Below are 12,374 nucleotides of genomic sequence, written 5' to 3' on the forward strand. Positions count from 1 at the left end.
ATGCTGTCATCTGATAAATCTTCCTTGTGAGAAATAAAAAGCTCGCTAATTAAATGTGCAATTTCTTGACATTTAAACAGGTCAATTCTCTTTTCCATGTGTCTGATCATTTATTTGAGGTGCTACTTTCAGGCATGTTTATTATAATAACCAAAATTAATAACCAGCATAACAGACCCTTCTAAAACAAAAGGATAAGTAATGTAGTTTTGTCCTTTTGCTTAACTGATTTTAATATAGAAAATATTTATAATTAAATAGAGGATAGAGATTTAATTTTTATTAAGTCCTCATCATCTTTCCGGGCTTCCTGTGTATGTCTTTTCATGTCTGTCTTTCATAAGGTTATGTCTTTATTCCATTTGGCTTTAATGAATAAAATGTTATTGCATAAAACCCAAAGAACATGCTAAGACAGCCCAGCTTTAATTTAGGGATATAATTTCTGAAAAGGGTCCTATTGTAGATAGGTTTCTTGTTCTGGTATGGATAGACTGGAAGACCTGTGGGCACAGGCTTTTATTTTTAAGAGCTTATGTGAATTCCACAAGTGTAATAACTGAAAACATATCCTGATTTTTAGCGCAATAGCGAGAATATGATAAATCATATTTTAAGTGTAGGTTTCAACAAGTCAGTCTAAAATTAAATTTTCTCTTTCACAGAAAATTCAAATATTCTTGAAATTTCATTTAATATGAATGGGATTGAAGAGTTCAAGTTTTCCAATATTCTTCAAATCAAAATTTTAAAAGCATTCTCTTTTGAAAAAAACAAACTCATTCCCCCTGAATTTACCAAGCTATTAATCACAGAATTGCAGTGTAAGCTGAGTGGTAAGAGATCCACAAAGATCAAGCCCAACACCTGGCTCTGCACAGGACCCTCCCCAAGTTACACCATGTGCCTGAGAGCATTGTCCAAACACTTCTTGAATTCAGGCAGATTTGATGCCATGAATATTTCCCTGGGGAGCCTGTTCCAGTGCCCAGCCACCCTCTGGGAAAAGAACTTTTCCTGATACCCAACCCAAACATAAATTCAGGCCATTCCCTCAGGTCCTGTCACTGATAATCACAGAGAAGAGATCAGTGCCAGCCCTTGGTTTTCCCCTCACAAGGAAGCTGTAACTGCAATGAGGTCTCCCTTGTGTCTTAATGAAATATAAACTCCTTAGTTCATAAAGTCATTTAGATGTATGAAAAAGTTATATGAGTTACAGATTTAAATGTTTTGAAGTAGGGAATGGCCTTTCTCACCAGATATCTAAAGACAACCTGGCATTTATTACCATCTGCTCTGTTCTTCAGCAGTATGAAGTTCATTTATGTGATCCTTCTGATGGAAAAAAAAAAATAAAATATGCCCTTCATTGCTTTGACTTTCATGGCTTGGATATTTTTTATTTTTTTTTTTTTTTTCCATAAGTGAGATCTCTGCTAGTGGCTGACCTGTTACCTTTATGCTGCAATTCATGAAGAGATTACAATGGTCAGTTGTTTGTTACCCTACTGCAGGGACACAGTGTAGGTAACATTGCTATTATGTAGCATTGCAGTTCTCAGACCAGGATGGTAATTGTAATTAGTGACTGTTTGAGTTCATATACCAGGATATAAACTGAAACAGTAAGAAACAGATATCCTTCCTGCTTAGGACAGAGAGCTAGGGCAATAACCTCATACGCTGCAGCAGTGCGAAATGGCAAAATATGTTACAGCTCTCAGAAATTATAATTTTCTGTGTATAGCTAAGGTCAACAGTTGACTATAGTATAATGAGGAATGAATTACTCAGAATAAAAGTAGTTTTTTATCTTTTTTTTTTTGATCATACTTATTTTAACGTGTGATAAGAGACTGAGCACTTTAGCACCTGTGATATATTTTATCTTTTTATCTTTTCTGTCTTAAAATATCCAAACCCTGAGTATTCTGCTTTAAATCCTTGAATTTATCTTAAACTTTTAGGGTTTGGAAAGATCTTAATTTTATAGGTCTTTCTTCATAAATTGGTGACTCCAGAAAGATTTAGTAACTGCCTAAAGCAGATATTCAAATTGTGCAGAACAAACCCAGTAGGTAAATAAGCCCTGAATCGCACTTTAGTCCCTTTTCAACTAGGCTTCAGTGAGAATACAGGCAACTGAATTGATAAATTCAACTGCCAAAACAACACTTAGTGGCATTTATGATTTCCTAAATTGTCTGAGATATCTGCATACAAATTATATATATGCCACATGACAGAGGTAAAGACCTAATTTAGGTATCATTATTGAATTGAATCCTTCCCCTATTGTTAAATGTTACAAAAGTCTATCTTAAAAAGACAAAACAGTTGATTAAACACAGATCCTAAAGCCACTTGTGATTTCCTAAGGTCTCCAAAATATCTGCATCAGACTGTCATTTGTGCACAGACCCTACAAAAGACCAACTCAAATTCTGGGCCTGTAGCTGAAAAGCTCAAAAGAAATATCTAGCAAAGGAGTCTTAAACATAATTTTGAACTGTCCTAAACCACCTCAGATGATACTGTTTCTATACTACCATACAAAAAATCTACAAATATTGGTAGAAGGAGAAATGGAAACTGTGTGTTTATTATGTTTCAATTATTAAAATATTAAATTTATTCTAATTGGTTTCAATAAGATGCAAGCCTGGAAGAACTGAAGTTTCAGCAAAGAATTATTTCTTCTTGGATACCATGTGTAGTTTCAAATTTCCCATTTTGACCTATTTATTTTAGAATAAGGATTTATTGAAATCTCAGCTTTGATAGATTACAAGTGTTCCCTATGTTATACACTGAAAATCATGACAAGATTTTGTGTATCTTTACATGAAAATTCATCTCTTTAAAAATCCATAAAGGACAAAATACATTGCTAATCTTTATACATCAAGTATCTTTCCTTTATCTCTACAAAATATTATTTTGAACAGGGTAAAAAATAATGGTTTATATATATCTCAGAGTTTTATTCTGCATTCTGGGTCACTCATTCCAGTATTTAATTTAATTTGTTAATGATAAATATTGTTATCTGAAACTTCTCATCACTGAAGAAAAATTACCAGGAAAGGAAGAGGCCTAGAACCTGGCTGAAATACGTGGGTCATTACTAACTAAGAAGAAATTGACTTAAAGCTGTTAATATGCTATGGGGTGCACAGGAGTGCATTCTTCCTGGACTTGGTTGGCCACACTGCTGCTATGGAGCACAATCAGTTGACAGGTAATGAAGAGAAACGTGGTCTTTAAGATAACTCTGATTCAGCACACTGACTATTTGAAAAATAAATTGGATACAGAACTGACATGATTGTAATACGCATTGATCATTTGTTGGAGTATGAAAAGGAACTGTATTAAAACCTAAGGTAAAAATAAAAATAGTGTGAAAATTAGACCCATAGAATAGTTTGAGTTGGAAGGGGCCTTTTAAAGGTAATCAAGTCTTTTTTTAACACTAAGTTCTCCCTTTTAATCTTGATTTGTAATTGTCAAATGTTTAAGATTGGGAACAATTAATTTTGTAGGAATAATTTTGAGCCAGGCATTGGTAATAAATAATTAGCTTTTGTGAAAATTAAAAATACACAAACTACATAAATAGATCTCCCTAAGTGCATTGTTTTTACTTATAAGTTATGGTCTTTTTTCACCCTGTCACACGTCTTACTTTCTCTATAGATCAGCCAGGGCATAGTAATAATGAAGGCACATTTCAGTCACAATTTGTAATACAAAACATTGCTGACATCTCTGGACCATGCTACATTGAGTGGAAGAGCACATCCAGAGTCGTATGAAACAGCCACACTGCACACAAATACTTCAAGGAAGTTAGCTCAGTCTCTTCAGTGGTGAAGTGACATTCATCTGTGGCACCTCAAAAAATGGGATTCAAATACCTTATTTCCAGAAAAACAGCTACTGACCCTGTTTATTTCTCATTGAATAAAACAATGGAAAATTAACTGAAAGTAATATAACAATGTGAATAAGATCACACTACCAGCCATCAGGTAATGCCAGACATTGCTTACTAACCAATGCCCCAATTTAAATGTCACGCTCACCAGAATGCTGATATACAAAAAATATTAGTTATTTACATGTTGGGCTGTTTGTGCACTAGGAAGGAGGACAGGAGTTGAGCCATGTAAATGAAAGTGTACACAGCTGCAGTGTTTCCCATCTCCCAGATGAAAAGAAGTCAGGCAGTGCTGTGCCAGGACTATGATTCCACTAACAGATATCTATTTTTTATGAGACTAAACCCCTTTTCCATTTACTGATTTATTATCAGTATTCCAACACTGCTGACACTCACATGCTCTGCTATACAATAAACAAGATCCTAGAGCAGTGTTTAGAGGGAGCATCCAACATACAAAAAACCACTGTATTTGTGGATAATCCCTGAGCTTTCTAGCTGGAGGGCTGGAAGGTGCTGGGGCAGGGGGATTCCATCCCTCAAAGGAACGCATGGGTGCACAGCACCTCCTCCAGTGGGCTGCAGAGCTCATCTTGGTGCCAGCCTTGCTGCTGCTGCTGCTGCTGCACTGAGAAAAGGGGGAAGCATGACTCAGAGAGATTTTGCCTAGCTACAAAATTCAGTGGGGGATGGACCCCCCCACACCCCACAGTCAGAGTTGCCCCTCTGTGCAGCTGTTCTCTAAGTGTGTGTGCACGAACACACGGATTTGTACAGGCTGGGAAACTGTTCAAAACCATAAAACACCTTTATGAGGGCTGATGCAATATGCAGATTTGCCAATGGATAAAAGATTTAAAAATAAAACATGTTTGGCAAGTTCAAGTTCCTGCTTGCCAATTTGGAAAGGAGAAGAGTGATCAGGGTAAAATAATTAAACATTTTTAGCCTTCCTTTTAGCCATGTTATTGTCTTCATTTTATTGCTCAGTGTTAAGCTAGCCTAAATATTGCTTCAAAGCATGAGCTCTGAGGTCCTGCCTCCTTGCACTCACACTCAGGGTTCTCAGCCACAGTCTCTAGTCACCAATTGTGAGTAATCACAGACTGGCACAACAACCACTAAACACAACAGAGCACAAATCTGGTTAGCAGAAAAGACTGCACTTTATAGCCTTTAGCTCAGCAATAAGATGTTTTTGAGATTCCTTCTTGTACAGTGCATTGTAATGGGTTGTGTGATTAACAAGCACCACTGCCAATGGAGTCAGACACCAGAGCAAAACATTCCCCTGCTCTTGCCAAGCAACAAATTTAGGGCCCAATTCAGTTTGAGTACAGCCAGTTTCCTTGCTACAGAAGCTGGCCATGATTTTTACTGAAATAAGCCCTTTGCTTTTAGAATGCAGATGAGCATTCAAGACAACCTAATTAAAAACATCAATGATTTTTTTTTTTCCATTGCTGTTTGCTTCTGCTTGACATGATTTAATGTCAGATAGCTCTGAGCATCAGAGCTTTTCTAGATATATGTCTACAGCAAAGGATTCTTCATCCATCCCAGAAACAGTGTACCTTCTGCTAGATGACTTTTTTTTTTTTTTTTAATTCCAGAAATGTAAATCACTTCTTCCAAGATGATGTTCCTTTCTTATAAAGCTACTACTTTCTCAAATATTCATGCTGGCTTCCCAGCATAGTAATAAAATCACCTCTTAGCCTCTACAAAATACTTTTATAGGCAGTTTGTTTGGGCATCATTAGCCTGGCACAAAAATACTCTGCAAGCAAAATATGGGTAACTCATAGGTATAAAGCAATTCCTTATTGGTCAGTACACATAAAAGACAGCTGGTATTTTAGTGAACTGTGAGGTTAAGCATGATTGTGCCCACCCTCCAGTACAGCAGCTGGACAGCATTCACCAGGCAGGCAGGTGTTGCTGAGGAGTGAGGACTTGGTGGCCTCAGCTCCCAAGAGCCACCATGGAGCCAAAGCTGCTCCTCCCTCTTCCTCCATCAGCACTGATGGATCAACCCCAACCTGGCAGCTCCTGACTGTCCCTGCCTACACCAGCCTCCAGCTACCTTCCTTTCTTTTCCTTAAGGTATTAGCATTTCACATAGATGTTTTCTCTGCTGAGTCCTTGGTCTCCTAGCAATCACAAATCAGCAGTCCTACTGCTCTCTGTAATTTTTTACTTTTCTTATCCCTGTACAGACGGTCTCACAGCTCTGGCTCAGCAGTCTGAGTCAAGGTTACACAGCTGGAGTGTATCAAAGCTGGACCCCCTACACAAGCAGCTAAAACCCCAGCAGTGGGGGACTAGAGAGAGAGGGTAACAGTGTGCCGTGGCATCATATGTGATTCTTTCTTGAACACTTTTATCCCACTCATACATCATCCCTGATTACTCCCCTGATTCTTATGACTCCAGCTCCTGTTTTTCTCCCCCAGTATGGAATTCTGGAAGAACAACTATAACTACTAGCTTCCTTTGATTAGTCTTTAGTTTTGTGATACTTGCTATCCAGAGTTGCCACCAACTATTGTGTGTTGGCTGTCCACTATCAATTAACAATTCATAGAAACAATATTGGGCAGAAGTTTCTCACAGTAAGGTTACAATACTCTGTCAGTAGGGAAAAGATATAATTCTGGACTTTTTCCCCTATGAATGAGCAGAAGTTTAGCCAAGGAAATGTGTTTTCTTCTCCTTTAATACCCTTCACAGCAAAACTCAAGAGGAACACCCATAAAGGACACCATATGCTTGAGAATATACTGTCATATACTTTGTGAGCCCTGTAGTTGCTTCTGCCCTTTAGCCATTAAAACAACAGTGTTTCTAGGGAGCCAGATCATGTTTATCACAGTACATAAATCCTGTGTGTCCAAACTGATCATGAAGTGCAGCAGTCATTTCTCTGGGGCTTCCTGAAACTTTCAGCAAGTCATCAAATTCCTCTTTCCTGGGCAGGGAAAAGAAAAAAAAAAAAAAATTTAAACACAAATGATATATTTACTTACATGATAAATGGGGATCTGTGCTTGAGTCTAGTTGTAGGATAACTTCCAAACCGTGTTGTGTAGTGAGCCAAGATATAACATATATTCAGACAGGGTAATATTGATCTGAAGTGATTGTGGTTCACTGTGAATCCAGAAAATTATGGCTTACTTCCAGCATTTCAAACATAGAACTACAAAGGAAAAATATAACTTCTATTCAGATGCTTAATTTGAGTCTAAAAATTTTCTGGACAGAAACTATCAAAATCAAACAACTGATTTACTGTTCTTTCTCAATTACACAATATTGTCTCTGTGCAGTCACTTTATAGAATGCAAAAAGAGCAGAAAAGACATATACAATGGAAACATTAAACTGAATTTATGCCAAAAATGAATGCATAGTGCATAAACATCAATCCTGATCTGACTGTTTTGCTCATCTAAGCAGAACAAAGCAGTCAGTAGCACCTTTCAGGAACAATATCCATTGAATAATATAGCACACAGCTGTCCCTGGGGTCTAATCTGAAGGAAATCTCCACCTGACTTAAGACACAAAATGCACATTTTTGTATCTGTTACTTTGGAGCCACCCTAGAGTGATCCACGATCTGCTTTTCAAAGTCCTTTTTAGGATTGAAGCTTCTTTTTCTGTCCCCACTTGCTCCAAACACATGCAAAACAGAAAGAAATAAAAGTTCGTAGAGGGCTAGAAATGATGGACCAAGAAATTGCAGAATCACCATTTCTGGATTTTCTGTAGCTACAACTTTCAGTATATGGATGAACCTCATATACAGCACAAGGGGCCAATAGACACCACTGTGTTGCATCTGGAAATTACAAGTACTGCTGAATTTGGGGTACAGACACCTGCTGGGGACTAGACTGAGGTAGGTTTTTGTACCCAAGATCAGCAATTATAGGCTTAAACATAAATTTATGATTAAAACTAACTTTCAATATAGATGTAACTAGACCCACACAGCTAATACTAGTTATATGAATTCCCTAAATATCAGCTGATTGCTTAGTCATTGATCAGTGCAGAAAGATGAACCACAAGTTCCTCCCTATTCATTAAGTGTGCTCACAAGAAAACTATTTACCATTGTATGGCATCCTCAGGCACTGAAGTAAAAACTGGTCTTTGAAAAACACCTAAACATTTTTGAGATGGATGCCAAATATTAACCCACAGCCCAGAAATCTGAAAATTCACCTTGAGCTCCAAGCTGCATTAAATAGTTAATTATTTCAGATGTGCAGAGGAAGCAAGTTCTTGTTTAGAACCGCTCACTAAAAATTAAGAGATTAAAGAAGTAGTTGTGCATCACTTGGTTTTGCATATTATTTGTGTGTATTAAAGTCAGTTAGTGCCAACTCTAGAAATAATTTCAAATACTGATTTCATCATTTCAAAACAAAACATTAAAAATATTCATACTTAATTTTGTTCTTAAATTAAGAGTTTGACATTTTATTGTTAGAATTACAACAGAAATAAGAGAATTCTCAGTGGTTTTAAACATTTATTCTGACAAAATATTCCATACATGTATGTATTCTAGGCTAATATATGACAATGAAATAAATCAAAATTGGAACAGTACTGGTTTATTATTTCACTGCCATGTGAAGAGCTGATGAAATTGAACTGTTGTGTACCATGACATTTTGCCTACATAATGCAATAACTGCTTTATGGAAAATAAGTTGAGAATCTCATTACTTGACCAAGATTTATGATGGAACTTGTAAATGTATTTGCTTTCAATAAATCTGGCAGAGATTGACCACCATCCTTGTTAACATTTTGATAGACATTCTCTTTTAATGGCACCTAATTACAAAACAGCCAGTGCAATACAGTACTAAGATCAAAATTCAGTCTAGAATAGTAATAACTGCCAGATTTAACTCATACATTTCTTTTATGGAGATCAGAAATAGCCCTTCTCTTTTCTGACATGCATATTAGAACAGCTACTCAAAAAAGATCTGAACATTTTCTGAGAAATTATAAAATCCATCTCATCGGTTTTTCTGAACTATTCCTAAAGCGTCTACTTCCATTATGTCAGTGTGAAGAGCTCCCCTGCCTGTCTCCAGAGGAAATCATATGCTTCCTGCTACTGGGTGATGCAGATCTGTGTGGTCTGCAAGGGAGCCATTCCTGGAACAGGCAAAAATAAGCTCCAGTGAAATATTACCTGTAATGTAAGATATTGCACTCATTGTATATTCTGGAGACCAACCTATTTTAGTTCATTTCCTCAAAATCCTTTTCCTCATTTTGTTTCAAAGTATGAAGTTGTTGTTGGAGCATACCCTCATTTCTCTTCGTGGTTATTCTCTCTGTTACTGGGATTGCTGTACAAAGATCAAAGCCATGAAATTGCCTTTAGAATTTAACCATTTTCCTAGAAAATTCTCAGTTTTATCAATACTGAGGATGCAGACATAGGCAAAATTCCAAACTGGTAAACCAGATAATACACATTGCATTACAAATTTATTTTGGCAAGTGCCCAACAAAGCAGTGTTAAGAGAAAGTTAAATATATTTCAGGGTTGTACAAAAGGTTTTTTAAAAAACAGCCTATAAAATGCACTTCAGTGGCACATGTTTAAAATCCCTTATGCATCAGTTCACAGGGGAAACAGATCTCCTCAGTAACTGACAAGTGTTTCTGCAAGGGGAAGTTTAATTCAGATGTTTCAATTTCTTCATTCAAATGCAACAGTCATGTCTACCATGGCTCACATAGACTGAGTGATTCAGGAGTCACGCAGGTGAATACAGAAGTAATAAAACATGAGAAGTTTTAAAAGGCAAAAAATAAAATATAAACACACAGAGTAATTTTTGACTGAACAATTTATTATGAAATCTATTAAAAAAAAAAAAAAAGCCTACCATATCTTCTACTGTTTAGGGGCAGTTTTTACATTAGTCTGAAATTCATCTGTGCCCCATCAGGTTCTACTGGACTCTCTTATCTTTTCATCTTAGTTAAACTATCCAATCTCATGAACAGACAATTTTATGCAAGTTTAAATCTCGTTTCACCAGGACAGATTCAGATTGGTAACTGAACCGTGATTAATCACTTATCTAATTACACTGCATAAGCTAGTGCATAGATGAAGCCTCAGTGTTTTGGGGACTTTGTTCTCATCCCTCACAAGTTACTTTTCTGCCTCCTTCCTGACATCTGTTTTCCACAGCCTCAGGTTCAGAAAAAATATTCCTCATTATTTTGTGGTGGGTTGACCTTCGCTAGTTGCCAGGCACCCACCAAGCTACTCTATCACTTTTCCTCCTTAACAGAAGGACAATAAACTACACATGGCCTGAGATAAGGGAGATCACTTACCAATTTCCACAGGAAAAACTGACTGGACTTGGGAAAATAAATTTAATTTATTGCCAAGCAGAGTAAATTAATAAGAAATAAGAACAAATTTTAAAAAACATACTCCCCCACCTTTCCTGTCTTCCCAGGCTCAACTTCACTCCCAACTCTTTCATCTCCTGCACCTCAAATGGTGCAGTGGGATGGGGAAAAGGGTCACTTGCAGTTGGTTACAACACTCCATCTATGCTCTTCCTTCCCCCTCACACTCTTCCCTTGTTCCATCATAAGGGCTTGCCCATTGGAGACAGTCCTCCATGAACTTCTCCAGCATAAGTCCTTCCCACAGGCTGAGTGGTCCAGCGTGGGTCCTGCTGTGGAGGGCTGTCCTTCCTCCCAGGGCCCCAGGTCTGACAGCAAGCCTCTTCCTATGTGGAGCTCTCTCCATGGGCTGCACTTCCCATTAGGAATTCAAGCATAAGCCCTTCACAACTCACAGCTGCTTTTGAGGGCTATTCACCTGTGCTGATGTGGGGGTGTCTACAGGCAGTAGGTGGCTATTTGCTCTACCGTGGATATCCATAGGATGCAAGGAAAAACCTGTCACAGCACTCTCTGCAGGCTGTAGGAGAATCTCTGGTTGTATGCCTGGCTATCTCCTCCCCCTCTTTCTGCACTGACCTTGGGGCCTACAGAGTTGTTTCTCTTACATATTCCCACTCCTCTATCCAGGCTTCTGATGGACAGCATTTTTCTCTTAAATATGCTACCAGAGAGGTGCTCCCACTGTTCCTGATGGGCTCAGCTTTACCTAGGGATGAGTCTGTCTCAGAGCCTGTTGGATCTCTCTCTGACATATGGGCAGCTCCTGAAGTCTCCTCACAAAGGCTGCTCACACAGCCCCCAGCTACCAAAACTTTGCCACATAGATCCAATTTGTTTTTTCAGTTTGTTTCACCTTACATAATAAGGCTGTAGAATGAAAAAAAAAAAAACAAACCCAAAACAAAACCAAAACAAACCTTTAGAAATGTCCAAAATGCACATATTCATTGATGCCAATACCAGACAGTGCTATTTCTTTCATGCAGCCTGACTACTAGTAAAAATGATTATTTAATTTCATTCTTTGCTGTGAAAACTCACACCTAGTTCATTACTTAAAACTGATTACAGACAGTGCTATTTCTTTCATGCAGCCTGACTACTAGTAAAAATGGTTATTTAATTTCATTCTTTGCTGTGAAAACTCACACCTAGTTCATTACTTAAAACTGATCTGTTTGCAACTCCAACTAACAGCTTTTTCATTAGTCACTGTGCTTAACCATACTGACCTATTCACTGTGACTTCTGACAGCAAAAAAAGTTCACAGATTCCTCTGCAATCAACTTCCCAACCTGAGGGATCTGAAGCTCTGCTGTAGCTGCCCTACATACTGTAGGTGAGATTCATCTCACTTAACCTCAGCTGACTAGTCTAGTCCTGGACAGAGAGGAGATTTCAGGCAGGGACTTATCTGTCTTAGATGCCATGGGCTTTAGATACCTCTCCTTATCTAATGCAATAGTCTAGCAGAATAAAATTACTGAGATTAAATCTATACTGTGGATGAGGAAAAGCATTCCTCAGTGGTAAGTGAACACTAGCAAATCAGTGGTCCTTACAACAAATGAATTTAAATCTCTCAAAAAATAGAATATTACAAATGTATAGACTTTCATATGTTATGAATATGTTATAACAGACTTCATGTCAATGTCCTATGGTGAAGGCAAAAATATTTTTAGCACATAGGTAAAATTTGCAAGTATCAGTCCACTTGCACAGTATTTTAGCAGATACATACAGCACCCAGTCTGTGAAATACACAGGGACAGGACTGCCCAGAAGTTACTGTTGACTATAAAAAAATGGGCTTTTTCAGTCAAAATTTTTACACTGCAGAAGTTTGAACATAAACCAGTAGGACTGCAGGACTGTAGGATGCTGGATGTCCATTTTGTGTTTTTCAGACATGCTAGACCTAATGTCAGCATGGATCTACTGTGT

This window comes from Cyanistes caeruleus, chromosome 2, assembly GCF_971803275.1.
Source record: "Cyanistes caeruleus chromosome 2, bCyaCae1.hap1.1, whole genome shotgun sequence".
Lineage (NCBI taxonomy): Eukaryota > Metazoa > Chordata > Aves > Passeriformes > Paridae > Cyanistes > Cyanistes caeruleus.